Here is a 20951-nt window from a genome sequence, read left to right as displayed (position 1 = left end):
AATTTGTGTGAGAATGAGTGCTGTGAATTAGGTGATGTTTTAGGAATGTGGAAGATGGTACAACTTGAGACAGAAAAACAGACTGGAATGTGAAAAACAACATATAATTGGTAACAGAATCTGAGATGAACATACACTAAAAATATGAATGGTGATTGGTGAAGAAGCCTCCAGAAGCTTCCAGATTTTGGTCAAAGTCCACCCATTGACCGAAGAAGAGAAGTCAAGGTCTTAGACGTGCTTAAGCAAAAAGACATATAAATGAATAGAATGCATAGGCAAGTCCATGCTAATGAAGCAAACAGTAAATGGAGGTGGAGCTTGAGATGGGAGGAGAAATGGGTGGAACATAGGAGGAGTGAGGGTAGAATGAATGTTAATGAATATAAACCAAAGTGTATAAATGTTGGAAAAACTATTGTTCAGAGCAGGTCCCCAGTTTGTTAGCTTTTTGGGAGCTAGTCCAAAGCTGTCTTCATTTTGAATAAAGCTGTTACAAGCAACGTGTGCTGGTGTTTGCTCCCTTCTTGCTGGGGTTAATGAGTAACAGGACTCATGAGCAATTGGATCATCATCACCCTAGTCGTTGGGCGCCACATGGAGTCGGGGTCTAACAAAGATATATTCATGTTGCCATATAATTGTTAACTACTAGAAATGGAGAGTTGAAATTAAGGGGAGATGGAGCCTTATTACCCACTTCTAATAGAAGCTTCTGCAACTGAACGTAGGAGAAAAGAAAATGGGAGTGATCTTTGGTGACAAGAGTAAACTTTTTTGTTACATTAACATAGGAAAACATTTAGACTATTTTTTCTTACAAGTGGTAGGTTGAGCTGTTTAAGGAAATCTTGGATGATTCAACTGTAAATGGAAGAGGATATCATCAGGAAGAGGATATCATGCCTTTTTAAGATGTCATATACGCACTGATGAAATCTTGATAGAATTAGCCATATTTTACAAGTATAAAAGTATGGTCATGAAAGTTTTTACTTCTGACATTCTGGGTGAAGTTAAACTCATCCTTGCAACATAGACCTTTGATTCAGAAAATCAAATTGCTTAAATTATTTACTAAGTGAACCTCTTGCTATTTTCAAAATTTCACTTCTTTTCAGGATTACCAAGGACAACAGTGGCTGTTTTAAAAGAAATGTGACATCATTTCTATATTTTCCTCCAGAAGCTACATGGTAGATTTAGTTTTAAATGCATCTCTCTTCAGAAATCAGAATAGTCCCAGCCACTTCAGTTTTTAGTGTCTGAGTAAAGAAACCAGTTGAAGCACACAGAGGATAATTATTGTTATCGAATTTAATATAATATTCTAACTTTGTATATAAAACTCATTTAAAAAGTGACTTCAAAAACAGCATCCATAGTATATTCTATTTTATGAAAAGTGCAAGGGAGATTAGAGATAAGATGGAATTAATTGTAGGCAAAGATGTCTTCTTGGTGTCTGACATTCCAAATTCCACACTTACTTCACAGATCTGCTTGTTTAGGAAATCAATAGCCTTGATAAACTTGCTCTTGTGTAGTGTGCCAGTGCATTCTTGTGTCTACAAATTCTGTTAATAGGATATTGACAACATTTTTTGCCTTCTGGGTCTTGCCTCCTTCAACTGTAAATAATGCACCATTCTGAACCAAGCTTCCAAATTCAAGGTAGGTAAGAGAAATATTCCAACTCCCTATAGCTTTTGTGGATAAAGGTATGGGGGCAAGGAAGGGGAAATCAATTGGCTGATGTATTCCATCTTCTGCATTTGCATAGTCAGTTATTCTAACAGTACCATACAGTCATTGTATCATTGTATTTCATGTTTTGTTTATATATTTATCTGGAAACAATATTTACAACAATGTATTCTTGAAAAGGTGGGTGGATAAGTGTAGGTCTTTAATCTTTGGCTCTGTTGGCATAAATTTGGCTAAAATATTTTTGTCAGGATTTGTTTAAAGGTGACCTGTAGTGAACCTTGTTCTCTCTTACTGCTCCAGGTAGGAGCTTTTACTGTTCATGGTATTGTAAGACCAACATGAACAAGTTTTTTTCTATCTTTTTTAAACATAATTTAACCTCAGAAATAAGATTTGTCCTAGCTTCTTTCCTTAGCATATCTTAAAAAACTAAAGTACAGGAATGCTGGCTTTGGTCCTTACTGGAACATACTCCACTGAGAGGTTTTCTTTAACTAGAACATGTGGGGAGTTCTAGTTAAGTTTCCTTTAAATAACACAGGCAAACTTTAAAAACAAATAAGTAAAACTAATTTCCCCCCCCCCAACTGGTTTAGTATCTATTTGGTTGGCACTGCTCACCATTCCAGAGCTGGAGTGGTGGCTCCAACAGTCACCCAGAGCCCAGCAGCACCAAGGTTGAATGGCCCCAGTTCCTGGACAGTGTGCAAAGTCCCGCAGCACCCTGCTGAACCATGCTGTACCCTTGCAATGTGACACCCACTGCATGGGTGCCAGGTGGGGGTGTGGCGATCCCCAATGCCCTATTCTGCATGGGGGAGGCTCTGCCACGAGCCTCCAGAATCTCCAATTGCCACTGTTATAGCTGGTGAGTGAGGGGCTTTTTTTTTTTCAAGTGTCTGGACCCTGGGGCTGGGCACAGCAGTTATGGGGGGGGGGGGAACTGGGGGAGTGGGAGATGGGGATGAGCAGGAGTCTCCCCTATGGTCTTCTCCCCCCTCCTCCAGACCCTGCACCCCCTACTTACTGGCAAGGAGCCTGGGTTCAGCTCCCTGTGGCAGTGAGTGGGGACTACCTGAATCTCTGAATTGATTTGGAGGTTTCCAATTTGATTTGGACCTTTTAATGCTTCTCCTGATTCATGGATTTGAAGATTCAGTCTTGAAATTGAGCTGAATCTCCTTCGAGTAGAATCAGCTACTGAAGCTTCGCACAGCTCTATCAGAAACATTATAATTCATTAATATTCTTTCATGGACAAGGACCCTAAATTGCTAGGATTTGCATAGTGTCTTGTTTTATTTATGGTACTTGTATGCATTACCTGCATTATGAAGATTATAGTCCAAGCTCTTATTTTCTAGGAAATGTTTAGAAAGTCAGTTTCTGTCCCTGGAACTTATAAAATACAGCATTCTATGGACTAGGTAATACTGTATTTATTTGATCTAAGATGACCCCCAATTTAAGATGATCCCCTTAATAATTAGATTCTATACATGGAAAATGTATACATTTGTTATAATTTTTCCATGTATAGAATCCAGTTATTGGATGGTTGTTTTTAATTCACCCATCCCACAGCTACAGCAGGGCAGGCAGTGGGGAAGTCAAGCAGCTTACCTCCTGCTTGTGCCTACTCACTTGTCACCTATGTCTCCTGCATTACCCCCTTCCCCCACCTCCAGCCTCTGCTTCTCCTGCTTACATTCACTCAATGCTGGCAGGCTCTGTCCTCATTCTAGTATGAGGCACAAAGCATGGCCTTGGCCTAGCCCCCTAGCAGCCATGCAGGCTGCATGCCACTGCCATGGAGTTAGGTGGGGAGTTAGGCTCAGTGCCTCAGGCTGCAGCATGCACAGAGACTACATCTGAATCATTCTCAGCTCGTTCATGTGCAACAGTTAGAACATACCAGCTGATGCCATTTAGAAAGGGCTCCAACCATTCTTGTGTCACACCTAAAGGGGTGGACATGTTCCAGCACTGAAAATTTAGAGCACTTTTTATAGTACTGTAAAGATACAGTGCTCTTAAACAGACAGAACTGCAGTGTTTGGTGGTGGGAGAGAAGACGAGAATTGGGCACAGAACAGGAGAACAGCAGGGGCACAGAGAGGGAAACTCAATGTGCTAGTTTTAATCCATTGTGTGCTTTCTGTGCTTTGTATAGACAGCCCCAGCACTTAGCTTATGGGATTGGATTCTACAATGGTGGCTAACCACCATGACCCTCAGTGCTGTTATCAAAGTGTCTTCTTGAATCTCAGTTTTAGCCTTTGTATCCTTCCTACTTGAGCTTTTTTCAGGCTCTGAGAATGCTAGTGACAATGTTTGATCTAATCCCTGGAGATAGAATAAGGTTTTAACACAAACCTTTGGGTTTTTTATCTACTGCTGCATTTATTTTTTGTGCTGATGGCCAATAAAGCCAGTTATAATTAGCTCAGTGCTTAATTAATACAACAGAGTAATAGACTTGTTGAAATGCTCCCTAGGTCCTTGAGCAGATTTTTGGCAGAAGATGTTACAGGAATTTGACTGTGCCTTTGCCTACTAAAACTGCAAACTTATGCCCACATGCAAATTATTTGTGACAGGTGGTAGTGAATGGTGAGAGTTGACAGAAAACTGGACGTGCATGAACTCAGTAAATGAAGGTGGTAGATATCTGAAATATCACAAATAGGAATTGAAGTTGCCTTAATGTTGCACATAATTTTCCATTAGAAGGCCCTAATTTCAGTTGCATACTTCTTTGCTTAAATATTAACTGTTTGGGGCTGATATTCTATTTGTCTGCCTCAAGTTGAATTTTGTTCAGTATTTTGGCTGAATAGTCATTTTTAAGATTGGATTTAGTGAAAAATAAGTTGCTTGCCCATGTCCAAATCCAAAATATTCCTAGAAGACCAGCACTTCCATATTGGGGATCAGGGCTTAGAAGTTGATAGCAGGATCATGCTAGTGGTAAAATATGCCTCTAATTTAGTGAAATACATTATTTGCATATGTTCTGTTAGAGGCTTGTTCGAATAGGCAGTTAATCTTACCAAAATGTCAGTACCTACTGCACAAGTGATAACTTTGGATATAGAGGCTGCCTAGAATTTTTCCTGCTGTTGTTTTTTTTTTCTGGTAGCAAGGTGCAACTCTGCACTGCATCTGAAAGGAGAGAGACTGTCTCCTCTGCAAACTTTGGCACCAGTGTGGAAAGAATGCAAGTGTCAAGCTTTTGCAAAAATCACTGCAGCCTGTTAGAAACTATTTTGAAGCTATTAAGTGCTATCTAGTATGTGCGCTGAAAAATAAGACCTTAAGAATCATGCTTTGGGCTCCCACAATGGGTGACTTCTTGGCTCTTCAGGGCTTAATCTCTTTGTATCTCAGTTTGAGTAAGATGGGAATGATAAGAGCCCCTCATCTTAGAAATGCTGGAAGGAAAAATGTACATATTATTGACACACTCTGATGTGTTGAGAGCACTGAAGACATGTCAACAAGGGAGTTAATAATTTGTGTTTAGTACAGTGTTTGGATTGCATTAATTGAACAAGGCCTAGTGCCACCTTTTGAATGAGGAAAATGAAAAGAAATATGCAAGGACCATCCATGCAGTGAAAGAGTCAGAGCTTTATTGGAGGATATAATAGGCAATTAAGTTTAAACTGTACTATAATGTCTATAAAGGGAGAACTAAATTATGGTTGTATGGGCAACCTTATCCTGAGCATCACTATTTTTTGCTATTTTATTATTTATTGTATTAAAATTTAGACATTTTATACAGCCATCACAGCAGTTTTTTTCCAAGTCTTAGGACACAACACTAACACAATTGCATTGAGCAGTGCTGATAAGGACATTGTGACAGGGGACTGTCCCGGGGCCAGTTACAATGTCAGCCTGTCCACCTATCTAGAACAGTGTGCTCAATTGACTTTCCTGCCACAACTTTGTTGGAATTAAATCAGTTATTTCTAGGTGGGAGGGTGCCTATTTAATGCCCTGATGCCAAGGGCATAGTACAAGACTCTGACCTTCTCTTATACCATGTCCCATGACTCGCAGATTGCATCCAATCAGTTGACTGTCATGTAGCCCTTTCCAGGACACACCCTACCATTATTCTGGTAGGGTCTTTCACACCCCATACCTGGGTCCCACTCACATGGCCCCTTGTACTGGGTCGCATCCATTCATGCCCCACCATGGTCTACACACACTGTCCCCTACTCTGTATGGCCCTTCAGGCAACCTTGTCCCTACTCCATACAACCCTTCAGGCTTCCTTGCTCTCACTGTTGGTTCTGACTCCTCACATACCTTCAGGCCACCCAATTCAGGCCCTACTTAAAGATGAGGCATCAGGCCTACTGCCCCACACTCTGGGCTCACTCCAGCCCCAATCCCTCTCTGGCCTTGGCAATCCCAAACTCAGCCTATGGCCCACTCAGGCCTCAGGTGCCTGTTGACATGCCTGGACCCCAAACCTGTCCCCTTTATGGGGGAACTCACAAAGTCATGGGGGCTTAGGCTATATGGCACCCAATACTCACCTCTCACTGTAGGGGCACTGGTGTGCCATTTCCTGGAGACTGCCCCACCACAAGCAGCCCCACCACACCATTCAACCCCAGCAGGGTATAGTTTTGGGTTATGCCCCAGGACTAGGAACCTCCTCCATCTCCATAGTTCCTACCCTAATCTCAAGGTGTTTCAAGAACAGCAGTACTCCACCCAGAAGATGTTCATCCTTCAGCTCCCCAGTTGCAACTGCTGGCTCTGCTCCCTGGGCCTGGTCTTACATTCAAGCAGTCAAGCCCTCCTCCAATCAGGCAGCCTGCTGATTGTCATGTGACCGCATGATTTGCCCTGCTGTCACTTGCAGCTTGCTCTGCTGCCTGCTCAAGCCCTTAAAGTGGCAGGAACTAAAGGTTCCTTGCCACAGATATGTAACAACACGTTTCAGTTATTGCCATGCAGAATTTCTTGCAACGATACAGTCTTGCTAAATAAGACAGGAAAGGCTTCAAACACGTGCTGTTGGAACTGGGACTTCAACTGTGTATGCTGTAGAAAAATTCTGTGTGAATCATGTATTTATTTTTAGTAAGGCAGCAACTAAGTATTCCAGTCAGAATAGTAGCCTTGCTAGTACTCTGCACAGTCTGTCTGTGCCTAGAAAAACTTAAAACTAAATTTTACCCTAGCTATTTGTGTTGGGTTAGCTTTAAGTTTTGGCAATAATAGTTCAGAGTAGTGTTCACTCAGTGAGACAATTTTGGAAATATTAAAGTCCTGATTTGAACTTCCAACAACAAATTTCTCAGTGACTCCTTTAAACCAATGGTACCATTTTCCAGTCATGCATATCTCATATTCACCTATCCAGTCAAGAAATAGAAAACACCACATGGCCGATGTAACTAATCCTACAGTGGTTGTGTTGGCTTATTCTTGCACAAGCAATCATTAACCTGAAATTTCTCATGGTGTACTAATTCATCAATAGCAAATTTATATTTGGCAGTTAGGTCAAAGGACATGGTCGTCATGGGTGACCTGAACTTTCCAGACATCTGCTGGGAAGAGCAGTCAGCCAGGTCTGACTGCTCCTGTAGGTTCCTAGCGGAGATACTAGATCTCCATCTAACCCAGCAGGTGCACAGTCCCACCAGGGGATACGCCTTGTTGGATCAGGTCCTAGCTATGGGCAACAACCTGGTGAGGGAGCTGCGGGTGCTCGACCACCTGGGCAACAGTGATCATTGCCTGCTGGAATTCACCATCCAGCACAAGGTGGCAAAGGCCTGCAACAAGTCAGCAGCCCTAGACATCAGGAGGATGGATTTCAATGAGGTAAGGAGAATAGTCAGGGAGGCACTGAGGTCCCAGAGAGGAGGGGAGTTGGGTGTCCATGAAGAGTGGTCATTCCTTAAGGAGACGATCATCCAAGCCCAAAGGGAGGTAATCCCAACATGGATCAAAGGGGGCAGGAGGGCACAAAAGCCACCATGGCTCACCAAAACCATACGGTAATGTCTCCTCACTAAAAAGAAGGCATACACCCAATGGAAAGGAGGGGCCATCACCAGGGAGGACTATGCCTCGGTTGCTCAGGGCTGTAGGGGGGTGGTCAGGAAGGCTAAGGTGGAGATGGAACTGAGACTAACTACCCAGATCAAGGACAATAAGATGTCCTTTTCTAAATACATAGGATGTAAAAAGAAGGTACTGGGTAATGTGAAGCCTCTGCAGGACATGCTAGGAAATCTGGTCTTCACACCAGAAAACAAGGCTAACTTATTTAACAATTTATTTGCCTCCATTTTTCTGAGAAGGGACCAGGTCATTCCCCACCCCCCCATGGGACCCCTGTAGGTCACAGGGGACATGCAGCCAGGCCTAGGGTCAGTGAGGACCTAGTCAGGGAACTTCTGGAGGGACTAGATGAATTTAAATCAGCAGATTCTGACAATCTGCACCCCAGAGTACTGAGGGAATCAGCAGAGGACATTGCGGGACCCCTGGCATGGCTTCATGAGCACTCATGGTGCTCTGGTGATGTGCCAGAGGACTGGAAAAAGGCCAATGTGCTTCCCATTTTCAAAAAAGAGAGGAAGGAGGACCCAGGAAACAATAGGCCAGTCAGTTTTACCTTGGTCCTGGATGAGCTTTTTGAGAGTTATCCTTGCACATGTTTGCAAGGGGCCAGCAGGGGAGATTATGTTTAGGGTCAACCAACATGGGTTCATTAGAGGCAGGTCCTGTCAGACCAACCTGGTGGCCTTCTATGACCAAGTCACCAAATCCTTAGGCACAGGTGTAGCAGTGGACATAGTCTTTCTGGACTTTAGGAAGGCCATCAACATTGTCTCTCACCCCATTCTCATTAAAAAACTAGGGGACTGTGGTTTCAACACCTACACAGTCAAATGGGTCACTTCACTAGTTGGCTGTAAGAATTTTAGACTAGATTTGCTGGCATTATCTGATGATGCATTGCAGCTCTTGAAACTGAACAAAATGACACAATATACAAGTGAATATGGTCTTAATTTCCAACTCTCTTCTTTTATTATGAAATATCCAGTTAAAGAACTCACTGTACACCTAGTTGATATAGTTATAGTAAATTTAAAAGTACAAGTGAGTTCATATTTCACTGCTGAAATTTGCTCATAATTATGCTTACAGGTCACCTGGAAATTTTGATTTAGCCATTCAGTTGTAATGTGCAGCACTGAATTTTACAGGAATGTTAGTCTTTCCTCCTTACTATCACCTAGCTATTATTAGAGTCTTAATTGCTAGCTACATAAGTACGTGTGTGTTTAGTCAGAAGATAATAAGACATTTCAAATGCCAGATAATAAAAAAATTGAAATGCTTTCTTAGCCGATCTTTGTGATGATTCTTCTGAGAAGAGAACTGTAACAGAAATATTTTTTTAACTTAACTTTTACTGGTGCTTTAAATATAGAGACTTTCTAACAAGTCCTTATGGAAGCCAGTATTAAGTGGGTCATCCCTCCTAAAATGTTTTGTTTTGTAGCTGTAAATAACGTAAGAGTTAGCTTATTGATCATAATATGGAAACACATTAGGGAGAAGTACACAGCTGTAGCAACCAAGTCTTCCAACTTTCTCCTTCACCCTGCCCTCCCAGGAAACAGTTCATTGCTCCTTGGACTCTTCAGTAGGAAAACTCCCTCTTCACAATCCCTACATTGTGCTGCAGGGAAACGTAGGCTGACCATGGGCAGTCTGGGTCAGTCAACCAGGACTGCCCTATTTACTGCTGCCATCTGTCACCAGGCAAAATAAGGGACACTGTAGAGCAATCTGAGATGTATGCATAGTCACCCGCAGCTTCATGGTATCAGCACTACAAGCACTCCGCTCTTCAGGGTCTCAGCATTTGAATATCTGTACATGCCACTCTGGGTAATTTTTTCCACCAGGAGAACAACCCTGAGAGAATTCTCTCCAATTATATGAATGTGTGTATGCAACCTTAGTGTAAATACTGTTACAGAACACTATTGGAAGAGAGGCATAGGGCATTCTGGTTGTGTAACCTTTAAACTTAAACAGAGAAAAACCCTGTGTACTAGCAGGTCTCAAAGGCAATAACTACTGGTGATTCTAAATTCCAATTAAACCCTACATGTTTTATAGATGTTTGTTATAGTCATCTGCATTGTAGTGATTTTTAGCCAGAGTGAAAATATGATTGTCAGTTCCTCAGATAGTACTAATGATTTGTTAAATTGCAGCATAAACACTATATTTTTTAATCAATGACACAAAGAGGAGACGGATTCGCTTGTACCATTACTGTGTTCTTGCTAACTTCTCTTTTTCTTAAGCTGTAAGAATGGTACTATTTCTCAGGCTGTTTAGGGTAGCGTCTCTCAGAGTTACTGGGTGAATATACCCATTCTCTGGACTACAGCCCATATGTTTAAAAGGATTTGGTAGTGCATGAGTAAGTATTGCTGCACTTAACTTTTAGGTACAAAAATAGCTACATCCACAGGTTTATACACCTAGGTTCCCTACCTAATACTCTGGAGAGCTGCCTTCTAATGCTTTGGAAAGCCAGTATGTTCAGTGAGGAACCAGCTAATCTAGCAAATGGAAAATACTGAGGACAAAGACTTATAGAGCTGATTCAGCACTATTAAGAGGTTACTTCCTCTATTTCAGACTTGAGAGCTAGAGCCCTCTTCTGAAAGAGCTTTCATTCAAAAGCAGAATAGGGATTTTTTTTTTTCTTTTATAACATAATTGCTGATAACAGTCTTATTCTACCCATGGACTTAGTTGATAGAGGATCCTTCTAGGGCATGGAGTTAAACTTTCCCTGGTTGGGAGTAGGGTTCAGATTTGGTCAGTCATTCGGGTGAATCTGTTTCATTCTTCATTAAAGGTGCTCAATGAGCATGGCCTATTAAGCTTACAAAGCTGTACCTTTTTTTTTTTAGTAGTTTAATCTTAAAGATGGTGGTTGGAACCTAACCTAGTTAGCATTGGCACAACAAGTTTAACAGATCTTGCTCTTGGGCAGAAAAACACCAACTTGATGGATTCTGGTGAGAGTCAGCTGATGAGATACTCAGTTCTATCAAGACTAAGATGTTTTGGGGTATCCTTGGAATACAGTTTGCAGACACCTAGCAGTTTTAACACTGAAAATATATGCAATTAGGCTTCAGGTGCCTCTGGAACATAGGGTGTTGATTTAATTTTTTTACCTAGGCAAGATTTAACTTTTTAAGTCCTACTTCAGGTATCTAAGATACTTTTCTGTGTAACTCAAAAGGTCTCAAAATTATTATCCAGGTCATCCTACCTTGAATCTAATTCAGTCCAGTGAGGTGGGTCTACTCCAGGTCAAGCTGTCCCATTGGTTATAGTGTACCTACCACATTTACTCAAGTACAAGATGAGGATATTTTCTTCAATCAGCACAGGGAATTAATCCTGTTGTCTTACACTCACATACCAGGAAATTTCATTCAATGCATTATCTATAATAAAGCTGCTACCAAAACCAGCATGTGCTCAATAATAGAAACCAAGTAAGAAATTGATTAAATGCCTCCAAAACTGAGCATAACTATAAAACATGTGGTCTATATGAGGCAAACATGGTGATAGACACTTATCAGAAGAATAGATTACTACAACTCCTCTGAAACAGATATATGGTAATACCCATTGTGCTCAGTGCCTCTCAGTGCTGACTCTTGTTCAAGTAATGGTGAGCCACTACACTGAATACATTTTAACTTCCTGTTCACTCTCACATCTGTGCTTTACCTTTCTTTCCCATTTCTAGTGATTCATGTTTGTTTACCAGCCTTAAATATCTCACAAATATCACCAAATAGGGCACCAAACAGTCACCCAGAATTCCTCCTCAGCCCCCCCCCCCCAGCCTGTCACATATAGTTAGTGTGGCTTTGCCATCCATGAGGTGGAGCTGAACCAGATTACCCTTCATCTGTATATAAAATGTTGGAGCATCCCAGGGCTTATGACATCAACACCCAGTTCCAGTCATGAGTGTGGGAGGAGAGGGGGAGGTGTAATTAGCAGATGGATCCTTTGCTGGAAGTATCTGAGTACACATGCTTACTAAGCAGTGCTGAGCTATAGGGTCACCATGGCTTGAAGTGCTATTAACTCTTTTGGGGCCCAACCAAATGAACTATATGGTAGATTTGGGGTGTTTGAGCTTTGGATTAGTATTGTTCATAACTAGTGCTATGAATTTATGAGTATGATGTGCAATCTGGTGAAGGACACAGAATCCAAAGCAACTTGCTTTGTGAGATATTTTGCAGGACGTATTATGAAACACTGGGGAGTATTCAACCATAACCAACCATAGACCTTGGATCATGGGTGGATCACCCTGGTTCTACAAGATCCTGAACCAATGCCAGAGCTTGTATGGCCTGCAAAGCACAGGCCTTATGACCATGAGCAGCCACAAGACACAGAGACATGTTTCATAGGACCTTCCAACACCCCCCAAGCAGAGAGGGGAGAAGGGACAGTGAGGAAAAGGAGACAAATGGAACTGAGGATAGCAACAGCAACAGCAGCAGTGGGTCCTCCAGAGGAGGTGTTGATTATTATGTTATATTATAATGTGTTCATAAATATTAAAATGTTGCTTAAAATGTGTTTGTAGAGTGCCTGAGTCAAAAGTTGCAGCAGTTTCAAAAAAGGTATATGGCATCTATTCTGGATGAACTAAGTCTATTGGTAGTATATGCAAATTACTATAGGTATGTTTTTTTTCAAGGTAAGTGTTTTCAAATGTGTTTCTTACTATCATGTGCTCAGGGAGAATAGGGTCTGATAGTAAGAAGGGGGGAAGTTGGAGAAAAAGGCTTTAGGTGGAAGAGGTAGGGGAGAGGCAGTGGGCAAGTGTCAGCAACTGGTTTTATGTGGCCTTGTCTCACTATGAAACCTAGGTACTGCTTTTTGTTTTTTCCTAGTGTGCACTTCCAGGGATTGGCTCTTAACCCTGCCTGTCTGAGTTCTTCCATGACTTTTCATAAGTGTTAGTGGTGTGCCTTCTAATACTGTAAGAAGACAATAATGTCATCAATGTATGCAGTTGCATACTCTTGGTGAGGTGCTAGCACTTGCTCCATCAGTTGCTGGAAAGAGGCGGCTGCCTCATGGAACCCAAAGGGCATTTGCCTGAATTGGAACAGTCTTCATGGTGTTCCAAAGGTTGTTTTCTCCTTGTCTGCTGCCACCATGGGGATCTGCCAATAGCCCTTGGTCAGGTCCAGAGTGGATATATATCGACCCTGACCGACCCTTTCCAGCATGTCAACCACCTGTGGTGTAGGAAAGGCATCAAAGGTTGCAATCTCATTCACCTTGTGATAGTCAATGTACAGGTGTATTGTACTGTCTGGCTTCAGGATTACCACCATTGGTCTCCTCCATGGGCTCTGATACCCTTCAATAATCCCCAGTTTCTTCATTTGATCTATTTCCTGCTTGACCATGGGACAGAGGTGTCAGGGCAGTCTTCTCCAGTGGTTGTATACTATTTGCCCTGGTGGGGTTAGGATTTGGTGTTTTACGCCCTGGACTTTCCCTTGCATCTCCTTAAACACATCTCAGAACTCATTTATCAGGCCCTCAAGTCTCCCTGATGCTCAGGTCTTAAGTGATCACTGATCTCAGGTCCCATGGGGTGCCTGCCAGTTCTTGGGTCATCCCTGCATCATCTTCTTCTAGCCCATCCGGTTCTCTCATCAACCACCCTTCCAGTTGGCACCACTTACGTAACATGTTGATGTGGTAAATCTGTTTCCTTTGGGTGTGTTTTGTCTGGAGGACCTCATAGTTCACTGGTCCCATGTGCCTTGTTACTTGAAATGGGCATTGCCACCTGGATAAGAGTTTGTGGCAGTTATCGAGGAGTAGCACTAACATCCAGCCACCCACCTCAAGCTTTAGCTCTGCTCTCCAAGAATGATAATGTTCTTTTTGCTTCTCCTGCGTGTGGCCCAAATTCTTTTGAGAGATCTCCTGGGCCCTCTTTAGTCTTTCCCTGAAGTCATTCACAGCTCTGTGCTGGGTCTCTGGCCCTTTTTACCCATTCTTTGCATTTTGTGTCTAGCAATCCTCTTGAACTGTGACCATAGACTAACTCAAATGGTGCATACCCAGTGGAGCCCTGAGGTGCCTCCCTGATAGAGAAAAGTAGAGGGGGTATCACTGCATCCCAACCTCGAGGGTGTCCTTGTATGCAGGTCCTGATCATTGCTTTCAGGGTATGGTTAAAACACTCTACTAAAAACTGTCCATCTGCGGATAATATATGGAGGTTTGAAATTGCTTGATCTTCAGGGTTTGGCATATCCCCTTCAGAACCTTGGATATAGTTTTTTGTCCCTGATCAGTAAGGATTTCCTGGGGAATTCCCACCCATGTGATTCACTTCAGAAGGGGCCCAGCTATTGTGGTGGTGGTCACTGACCTGAGAGGGACAGCTTTGGGGAAGTGGGTGGTGTAGTCAGTAATGACCAAGATGAATTGATACACCACCCGGCTTCAGGGAAATGGTCCCAACACATCTAGAGCGATTTGATCAAAATGTTTTCCTGCCACGGCATGGACATCAAAGGGGTTTTAGCTGGCTTTACCCCTCCCAACTTTTGACACCCTGGGCCCTCAGCACAAAATTTCTCAACCATCTTATAGAGGCCAGGCCAGAAGACTTGCTGCTTCCAGCGTCCTTTGTTTTTTTTCTGGCCCAGATGTCCCCCCATGGGGAGTGTGTGTGCTACCCACAACAGGGCATCCTACTACCTCCAGGGAACCAGAATCTAATGTCTCTCCTCCCCATCTTCCTGGTCCTCCATCTGGTAGAGGATGCCCCCTCTTACCTTGAACTAAGGATTCTGTTTTGCCCTTCAGGGGTCCATCACCCCTCCTTCACCTGTGGCCAGTTGAGACCGCCAGATGTTCTGGAACAGGGGCTCTTGTCATTGTTCATCCTGGAAGTAGCCATCTCCTATGATTTCCTTGATATCCAGGTTTCCTCCCTCCTCCTCCTCTGGGGTCCTGAAGAAAGCCACCCCCAGGTCTTTTCCCCACTCACCACCTCTTTGAGTTAGGACCCAGGTGACAACATCCTCCAAGTGAGGCCAATCCACTGCTAGGAGTATGGGGCAATGGAAGCATCTCAGCAAGGCCTACAGCAATCTCTTTTGTATGACCCAACACTGTGATCCTGATGCATCAGAGCTCATAGGTGTATGAGGCCCCATGGATGCAGACCATGTTCACAGGGCTTTCAGGGTTTCCCGGGGGGATGGGAATAGGTCTGCCTGGATCATCAATTGTGAGCAACCAGAGCTGACTGCAGTGGGAATAATGGTGTCCCCTACCATAAACTCAACCGCAGGCTTGTCTTGGCGACCTGGCACCTTATGCCAACCGAAGCTGCAATCCAACTTCTTATATGGTTATTCTCCATAGGCATCTCCACCTGGGATCTCCATGGGCAAAATTGGGATACATGACCTTTCTCCCCACATCTGTAGCATATTACCTCTCTGGAGTGCCAGGCCTGAGGTTCCATGTGTTCTCACCCCTTTGGTTCTGGCTGGGCCCCATCTAGTGGGGCCCTGGTGCTGGGGCCCCCAGCTGTTCCCTCTTGGAGCTGTCTCCTTCTCCCTCCACAGCAGCATAATCCTTCACAAGCTGTAGAGCCTCTTCTACTGTTTAGGGTTTATGGCATTGAACCCAATGTTGGGAGCTACTTCTGAGGTCCAGGATTTGCTGCAATACTATTGTAGCCACATCAGATCCCTAAGCATCTGGGCCAGCCGGTGAGGGCTGGCCACCTCCATTCCTTTCTGGACTCAGAATTTTTGATGGTAGGTTTCAGGGGAGATCTCCAACCAGTAAAGGATAGCCTCCTTCACCTTCTGATAATTTCTGACCCCAGTTCTGGTGAGGGTGTGGTAGGTGGCTTGTCCTGGCCCAATGATAAGAGGGCCTATCTGGACCACCCCACTGCTAGGATCCCACTTTGCAGCTGTGGCCATCCTCTCAAAGGCTTCTAGGTAGTCGTCTACATCATCCTTTGGAAATATCCAAGGAATCCTGGCCCCTTCTTCTCTCCCCATAGAGATTTGTTGGACTTTGATTTTTCTAGCATAAATCTTGCTGGTGGGAGAAAAATTGAATCCAGGATTCAGCCTCCTGGGTGCGCACTCTGACAATTTCCTCCAACTGGGCTTGCTGCCCTTGTAGGAGACCTAGAGTAATATTATGTTCTTGCTGCCAGTCTGTTGGGACCTGGGTGTCCATAGATTCCATGGCTTCTCAGGTGAATATCAGTCAGTTCCCGGCCAATGCACCAGGTTTGTTTTGGTTTTTTGGGGGATGGGGCACTCCCAGCTCAGTCTCCCTTTGAACTCAACTGTCATGACTTTTAAATAAAAAGAAAAGAGAGGGATTCAGTGATGGTATCTGAGCAAGGAATCACTACAGCCACCTGGATAGTAAACTCTCACAGAGTAGCCTTTATTTGCATAGCAGGAGTCCGTATTGTAACAATATCCTCACTAATTACCTCATTAGCGATGGCATTCCAAGCCACAGATAAGTACTCTAGGCATGGGATGCCTGAGGGATACTTTGTAATTACCAGAGTCTCTGGGGGTTAAAAAGTCTTATGAGTGGAATGTGCTCTCTGCATCTTTTGCAGCTCATGCTGGGAGCTGCCCCTGCTGCTCCCTTGCTGTTTGAATCATTGGTCTGGTCTGGTCTTGGCTGCCTCCATGAGTTGGTTGCTCAGTCTGTCTTCTGCCACCTAAGCCCTGTCCTGGAGCCACTCTCTCTAGCTCTTGGGGTTCCCAGCAGAGTTGTATCCCAGAGCCCTGAAGTCTTTCTCTACACTCGCCAGATTGGTTGGGGTTCCTGGGGGAGTATTTAGACTTGTGGTTGACCTGTCATCATCCAAAGTCCCAAGATCCCAGCTTCCCTTGGTGTCACAAGTAAGGTTTCTCTTCTTTCTTCTAGGGTCCCAGTGGTCTCTCCTCCATCCTCCAGTGCCTGAAGGCAACAGATGTTTGTTTCATGGCCGGATTTATGCCAGCTGTGGCAGGCTAATCATCCTGTCCCTCCCCTGATGTGAAACTCCCTTCACCTGGCAGGGTGCAATCTCAGGTCATCCTTACCTGAAACCCATACAGTAACAGGGCTCCCATCTAAACCTCTGTTGCAATCACATAGGGACTGTGTGGTTTTAATTTCTAGCTGTCAGTTTGGAAATGATTCCTAAGGTGGGCTGTTATGTTGTTCTGGCGTGGTTCCTCTGTTTCACTCACTACATTTCCAAGTCAAAGGCAACATTTCCCATGTATGCATTGGATAGACAATAAAAAAAGGTACACTCTCATCTCACTTGTCATTACATCCTTCTTAATACCTAAGTTATACCATATCATTTTCAGTGTTCGACTTTTACTTTGAGACTTAGCTTGCTTTGTTCTCTTGAGTGAAACGAAAAAGTTTCTGAATTCTTCATGAAACATGAATTACATACCACATGCATTATAGATAAAAGAAGAATAAATACAGTGAGAGGAAACAAGAAGCAACAAAGAGAAGGGTGATGCAAACAGAAAAAACTAAGGAAAGAGTAGTATACAGAAATAAGAGTCCTGGGAAATATGAATCTGAAAGGTAAAAGCTTTATTGCTTGCTTAATTTTCATACCTATCAATGACCAGAAGCAGCCTTCTTATTCTGAAGTGTGGGGGGGAGGGGGGGAAAGGGGGGATGGAGGGACACACTAAACCTGTCAGGTCAAGTCAAACTTTTATGCTGAAATCTTGACAAATTAATGACCCAAAAGGGATGGCAGATTCCACAAATACAAATTTTTAAAGAAATTGCCTTTTGAATGTACTTAGTATTAAGGGTTTAAAAGATTGTGGGAATATTTTCTCCTTATTTTGTATGGCAGTATGTGTAGCAGCCCATTCTTTCCTGAGTGGATACACTGGTACTTCTGTGATAAAAGCAAGAGCTTAAATACTTTTTACTTTCAAAATCCATTTTCTGATGGAACAATTAAACAATATGCAGGTTCCCACAGCTGGTAGTCACCCTATTTTTGAGAGAGTTTTATAAAAGATGAAACCTCTGAGTTCTTCTTTAAAGACAATTTTTAATAAGCCCTAGTATATTTCATGAACTAAATTAAGTTTCTTAAATAGCAAGATAGAAAATGGGCTGTGATTTGTCACAAGAAAATTTATTAATGCATGGATAACCATGTTCAGTGTGTGAAAATAACTAAACAAGTTATTAGCATGAGTGAAATATGAAATGACAGATTTTTTTCACCCTTCTATCACTCTTTGATTCTGAAATTCAAAACTGATAAATGTAATAAAAATTTTGATTTCTGGAAAATATCTACCACTTTATTTTCAATAAAAACATGTTTAAAGGATATGACCCTAGACATTTTATAAATTTTATTGGCTTTGTTTAAATTCACATTGACTTGAATGATTTTTGTATGTAGAGTGATCTAAGGATGTTCTATTAGTACCAGTAGTTCTCAGTCCACCACCCAGCTTCTTCATGTGTAATTTGTTAATATTGTAAGCTTTATCCAGTGGTGATTGATTTCAGTGAATGTTGCATTGGCCTTTATACAAAGTAAAATGCACTATTTAAAACTAATATATTGTCTCCATGCATTGAAAAGAGAAAGCTTTCATGGGTTTTATATGCCCTTTAATGTTGTTTTTGACACCATGATATAAAAATAATGTGATTCCTCCAAAAGAAATAACTAGTAAGTGTTAGGGTGACAATAATTTGGATTTTGGGGAGCCCTGAGTGTGCAGCTGAATGAAGGCTTTTTTTTGTGTCTCACCAAAAGTTGCTAGTCACAAGGCAGGCTAATATATTAAGAGTAACCTTGTAAATGCTTAGGCAAGAAGTTTTCTAAACAAAGTTGTAGTGTTAGCTCCCATTGTGTATGAATAACAAGATGCAGCCCACCAGCTATCATCAGGAGATAAAGCCAAAGCAAGACCCTGGAGATGAAAGAGTCAGCAAAAAAACAAAAAGAAGCAGCAAGTGACCGAAAGAAGCAGAGGTCAAAGTCTTATGCATGTGCTCTTAGCACCGAGGAATGTAAATGAAGGAAATGCATAGGAAATTCCATGCTAATGTAGTAAACAGTAAAACAATGAGAAGCTTGAGATGGGAGGAGAAATGGGTGAAAAAGGAGGAAGGACAAAGGTGGAGTGAATGTTAATGAACCTGAACTAAAGTGTATATGTGTGGGAAAGAACTATTTTTCAGTGCAGGTCCCCAGTTTGTTGGGTTTTTAGGATTTGGCCTGAAGCTGTCTTCATTCTGAATAAAGCTGTTGTGAGCAATGTGTGCTAGTGTTTGCTCCCTGCTTGTTCTGGCTAATGAGTAACAGGATCCATAAGCAACTGGATCATTGTCTCCCTAGTTGTCAGGTGCCGCATAGAGTTGGGGTCTAAAGTAAATGATATCAAAGAAAAAAGTGCCCAGTGAAAAGAACAGGCTGTAACTTTCTCATGGAATTGTTACTTTTGCTCAACAGGCTCCCCCCAGAGGTGGTACAGATACCCATCCTGGCAATCTTCAAAAAACACTTTTACATCCACCTTGCTAGGGTTGGCTGACTCCAGCAGTCTTTCCTGCCCAAGTGCAGAGGGGTTGGACCCAATGATCTTGTAAGATCCCTTCTAGCCCCTAACATCTATGAAATATCTATGAATAGACACAAAGTACTAATTATACTTTTCACTGGCTAGGATGATAACGTGGGTCTTAAAGTATGTCTTGAACATGATGTAATGTATTTTAGGAGGAAAAAACTTGTATTGCTCCACACCTGCTGTTGTGTGTATTATGAAGCTGAGCCCACCACTGGGATCACTCTCTTGATAGTTTCTTTCTTTTAGGCATGCCACCACAGACCACACCTGTGGGCAGAAGTAAGGATATGTTGTATTGAAACCTGTTAATGAACTACCCTCAGTCAGTAGATACTTTAAGAGTAAGAAAAGCCCAGTAGAATAGGTACAAGCCTTGATCTTAGAAAATTTACGTTAAAATCCTAGCCATTGCACTGACAACCTATGTGACTTTTAGCAAATAACTTAGTTTCCCCTCTGTGAAACTCAGAGTGCCAAGTTCTCCTGAATTATTTGTAACTTACAATTCCTTTATCACTAAAATGTAGTGTTTGATGGATACTGAATGAATGATCTGTATCCAGAATAAATATAGCTCCAATGCTTGTCCCAGACACAGAATTGAAACAAACATTCCTGACCCAGTGGCTATATAACCAGGCAGTGGCATTCAGGGTTTAATAATACCTGCAGAATTCTAATATCTCTGACAACCATGGAATCACAGAAAATAGTGTTTGAAAGTGTTGTAAGTCAAAAAATTTATAAGGACCTCTCCACAAACCGTCTGACCTAGGTTGCCAACATAATCTGTCATAATAAAGTCCCACTGTAGCAGAATACTTGACATTGAATCATAGAAAATTAGGGTTGGCTGCGGTTCCTCTAGTCCAATCCCCTGCTCAAAGCAGGACCATCCCGAACCAGATCATCCAAGCCAAAGCTTGGTCTAGCCAGGTCTTAAAAACCTCCAAGGATGGAGATTCCACCACCTCTCTGTGTAACCCATTCCAGTGTTTTACTACCCACTAAGTGAGAAAATTCTTCCTAAATCTAACCTAAATTCCCCTTGTTGTAACTGGAGACAGTTGCTCCTTGTTCTGTCATCTGCCACCACTAAGAATGGTCTAGATCCATCCACTTTGGAGCTCCCTGCTGGGTAATCCTCCCCCAGGGAAGGGTCCCAAGTGTCACAGTGAGACCGAACGATTAGGCTGGGTCTAGCGGTGGTGGAGTTCTGAGCGACACGGAAGCTGAGAGTTCTTTTAACAGAATGGATTTATTGACTTACGCTTGGAAGAGCACAGGTATGGAGTCTTCAGTTACAGTATTAACTCACAACAGAGGAACCTGTTGTCCCACGGGCTTCACCAACAAGACAAGCCTGTCGGATAAGTCCCAGGGATGGTCAACAGTTTATAAAGGAGGAACAACTGACAACACAGAACCGTAACTCGCTGGTGTCCGCTGACAGCCGAACGGTTG

At 42.7% G+C, this 20951-nt stretch overlaps 1 long non-coding RNA gene across 1 annotated transcript; it reads left to right on the top strand.

Moving 5' to 3' along the window:
* Positions 1–234: 234 nt before the first annotated feature.
* Positions 235–19329, top strand: LOC109324464. The gene is made up of 3 exons (XR_002104940.1): positions 235–405; positions 10093–10096; positions 19318–19329. It is a non-coding gene; the product is annotated as an uncharacterized LOC109324464 (long non-coding RNA).
* The last annotated feature ends 1622 nt before the right edge of the window (positions 19330–20951 follow it).

This window comes from Crocodylus porosus, unplaced genomic scaffold (genome assembly GCF_001723895.1).
Source record: "Crocodylus porosus isolate Cpor-Errol unplaced genomic scaffold, CroPor_comp1, whole genome shotgun sequence".
In the NCBI taxonomy this organism is placed as follows: Eukaryota; Metazoa; Chordata; order Crocodylia; family Crocodylidae; genus Crocodylus; species Crocodylus porosus.
The sequence above is the reverse complement of the archived record's forward strand: the minus strand, read 5'-3'. Positions and strand labels throughout refer to the sequence as shown.